This window comes from Electrophorus electricus, unplaced genomic scaffold (assembly GCF_041902795.1).
Source record: "Electrophorus electricus isolate QZ-2024a unplaced genomic scaffold, ASM4190279v1 Scaffold189, whole genome shotgun sequence".
Lineage (NCBI taxonomy): Eukaryota > Metazoa > Chordata > Actinopteri > Gymnotiformes > Gymnotidae > Electrophorus > Electrophorus electricus.
Window position 1 is genome coordinate 7501 of NW_027658470.1, and position 3987 is coordinate 11487.

Sequence of the window (3987 nt, forward strand, 5' to 3'; positions counted from 1 at the left end):
CTTGGGCCTGGAAGTCTATTTCTAGGCTTATATAAAGGGTCAAACTTCTTGAAGTGTGCCCAGGCCCAGAGCTACTTTGCTGGGCATGACTGTGTTTGACCTCTTGGGTCTGGAAGTCTGGTGGTAGTAGTAGTAGTATGATTTAAAGGCACAAAGTGATTGAAGTGTGCCCAGGCCCAGAGCTACTTTGCTGGGCATGAATGTGTTTGAACTCTTGGGCCTGGAAGTCTGGTAGTAGTAGTATGATTTAAAGGCACAAAGTGATTGAAGTGTGCCCAGGCCCAGAGCTACTTTGCTGGGCATGACTGTGTTTGACCTCTTGGGCCTGGAAGTCTGGTGGTAGTAGTAGTATGATTTAAAGGCACAAAGTGATTGAAGTGTGCCCAGGCCCAGAGCTACTTTGCTGGGCATGAATGTGTTTGAACTCTTGGGCCTGGAAGTCTGGTAGTAGTAGTAGTAGTAGTAGTAGTAGTAGTAGTAGTAGTAGTAGTATGATTTAAAGGTACAAAGTGAATGAAGTGTGCCCAGGCCCAGAGCTACTTTGCTGGGCATGACTGTGTTTGACCTCTTGGCTCTGGAAGTCTATTTCTAGGCTTATATAAAGGGTCAAACTTCTTGAAGTGTGCCCAGGCCCAGAGCTACTTTGCTGGGCATGACTGTGTTTGACCTCTGGGGCCTGGAAGTCTGGTAGTAGTAGTATGATTTAAAGGCACAAAGTGATTGAAGTGTGCCCAGGCCCAGAGCTACTTTGCTGGGCATGACTGTGTTTGACCTCTTGGGCCTGGAAGTCTGGTAGTAGTAGTAGTAGTAGTAGTAGTAGTAGTAGTAGTAGTATGATTTAAAGGTACAAAGTGAATGAAGTGTGCCCAGGCCCAGAGCTACTTTGCTGGGCATGACTGTGTTTGACGTCTTGGGCCTGGAAGTCTGGTAGTAGTAGTATGATTTAAAGGTACAAAGTGAATGAAGTGTGCCCAGGCCCAGAGCTACTTTGCTGGGCATGACTGTGTTTGACCTCTTGGCTCTGGAAGTCTATTTCTAGGCTTATATAAAGGGTCAAACTTCTTGAAGTGTGCCCAGGCCCAGAGCTACTTTGCTGGGCATGACTGTGTTTGACCTCTGGGGCCTGGAAGTCTGGTAGTAGTAGTATGATTTAAAGGCACAAAGTGATTGAAGTGTGCCCAGGCCCAGAGCTACTTTGCTGGGCATGAATGTGTTTGAACTCTTGGGCCTGGAAGTCTATTTCTAGGCTTATATAAAGGGTCAAACTTCTTGAAGTGTGCCCAGGCCCAGAGCTACTTTGCTGGGCATGACTGTGTTTGACCTCTTGGGCCTGGAAGTCTGGTAGTAGTAGTAGTAGTAGTAGTAGTAGTAGTAGTAGTAGTAGTAGTATGATTTAAAGGTACAAAGTGAATGAAGTGTGCCCAGGCCCAGAGCTACTTTGCTGGGCATGACTGTGTTTGACCTCTTGGGCCTGGAAGTCTATTTCTAGGCTTATATAAAGGGTCAAACTTCTTGAAGTGTGCCCAGGCCCAGAGCTACTTTGCTGGGCATGACTGTGTTTGACCTCTTGGGTCTGGAAGTCTGGTGGTAGTAGTAGTAGTATGATTTAAAGGCACAAAGTGATTGAAGTGTGCCCAGGCCCAGAGCTACTTTGCTGGGCATGAATGTGTTTGAACTCTTGGGCCTGGAAGTCTGGTAGTAGTAGTATGATTTAAAGGCACAAAGTGATTGAAGTGTGCCCAGGCCCAGAGCTACTTTGCTGGGCATGACTGTGTTTGACCTCTTGGGCCTGGAAGTCTGGTGGTAGTAGTAGTATGATTTAAAGGCACAAAGTGATTGAAGTGTGCCCAGGCCCAGAGCTACTTTGCTGGGCATGAATGTGTTTGAACTCTTGGGCCTGGAAGTCTGGTAGTAGTAGTAGTAGTAGTAGTAGTAGTAGTAGTAGTAGTAGTAGTATGATTTAAAGGTACAAAGTGAATGAAGTGTGCCCAGGCCCAGAGCTACTTTGCTGGGCATGACTGTGTTTGACCTCTTGGCTCTGGAAGTCTATTTCTAGGCTTATATAAAGGGTCAAACTTCTTGAAGTGTGCCCAGGCCCAGAGCTACTTTGCTGGGCATGACTGTGTTTGACCTCTGGGGCCTGGAAGTCTGGTAGTAGTAGTATGATTTAAAGGCACAAAGTGATTGAAGTGTGCCCAGGCCCAGAGCTACTTTGCTGGGCATGACTGTGTTTGACCTCTTGGGCCTGGAAGTCTGGTAGTAGTAGTAGTAGTAGTAGTAGTAGTAGTAGTAGTAGTATGATTTAAAGGTACAAAGTGAATGAAGTGTGCCCAGGCCCAGAGCTACTTTGCTGGGCATGACTGTGTTTGACGTCTTGGGCCTGGAAGTCTGGTAGTAGTAGTATGATTTAAAGGTACAAAGTGAATGAAGTGTGCCCAGGCCCAGAGCTACTTTGCTGGGCATGACTGTGTTTGACCTCTTGGCTCTGGAAGTCTATTTCTAGGCTTATATAAAGGGTCAAACTTCTTGAAGTGTGCCCAGGCCCAGAGCTACTTTGCTGGGCATGACTGTGTTTGACCTCTGGGGCCTGGAAGTCTGGTAGTAGTAGTATGATTTAAAGGCACAAAGTGATTGAAGTGTGCCCAGGCCCAGAGCTACTTTGCTGGGCATGAATGTGTTTGAACTCTTGGGCCTGGAAGTCTATTTCTAGGCTTATATAAAGGGTCAAACTTCTTGAAGTGTGCCCAGGCCCAGAGCTACTTTGCTGGGCATGACTGTGTTTGACCTCTTGGGCCTGGAAGTCTGGTAGTAGTAGTAGTAGTAGTAGTAGTAGTAGTAGTAGTAGTAGTAGTAGTATGATTTAAAGGTACAAAGTGAATGAAGTGTGCCCAGGCCCACAGCTACTTTGCTGGGCATGACTGTGTTTGACCTCTTGGGCCTGAAAGTCTATTTCTAGGCTTATATAAAGGGTCAAACTTCTTGAAGTGTGCCCAGGCCCAGAGCTACTTTGCTGGGCATGACTGTGTTTGACCTCTGGGGCCTGGAAGTCTGGTAGTAGTAGTATGATTTAAAGACACAAAGTGATTGAAGTGTGCCCAGGCCCAGAGCTACTTTGCTGGGCATGAATGTGTTTGAACTCTTGGGCCTGGAAGTCTGGTAGTAGTAGTATGATTTAAAGGTACAAAGTGAATGAAGTGTGCCCAGGCCCAGAGCTACTTTGCTGTGCATGACTGTGTTTGACCTCTTGGCTCTGGAAGTCTATTTCTAGGCTTATATAAAGGGTCAAACTTCTTGAAGTGTGCCCAGGCCCAGAGCTACTTTGCTGGGCATGACTGTGTTTGACCTCTGGGGCCTGGAAGTCTGGTAGTAGTAGTATGATTTAAAGGCACAAAGTGATTGAAGTGTGCCCAGGCCCAGAGCTACTTTGCTGGGCATGATTCTGTGACCTCTTGGGTCTGGAAATGTGGTACTTTGAAGGATTAAAAGAGTGAAACGGTCTGAAGTGTGCGCAGGTGTAAAGCAACCTTGCTAGGCATGAAGGTGTGACCTCCAGGGCCTGGAAGTCTGGTGGTAGTAGTAGTATGATTTAAAGGCACAAAGTGATTGAAGTGTGCCCAGGCCCAGAGCTACTTTGCTGGGCATGACTGTGTTTGACCTCTTGGGCCTGGAAGTCTGGTGGTAGTAGTAGTATGATTTAAAGGCACAAAGTGATTGAAGTGTGCCCAGGCCCAGAGCTACTTTGCTGGGCATGACTGTGTTTGACCTCTTGGCTCTGGAAGTCTATTTCTAGGCTTATATAAAGGGTCAAACTTCTTGAAGTGTGCCCAGGCCCAGAGCTACTTTGCTGGGCATGACTGTGTTTGACCTCTGGGGCCTGGAAGTCTGGTAGTAGTAGTATGATTTAAAGGCACAAAGTGATTGAAGTGTGCCCAGGCCCAGAGCTACTTTGCTGGGCATGAATGTGTTTGAACTCTTGGGCCTGGAAGT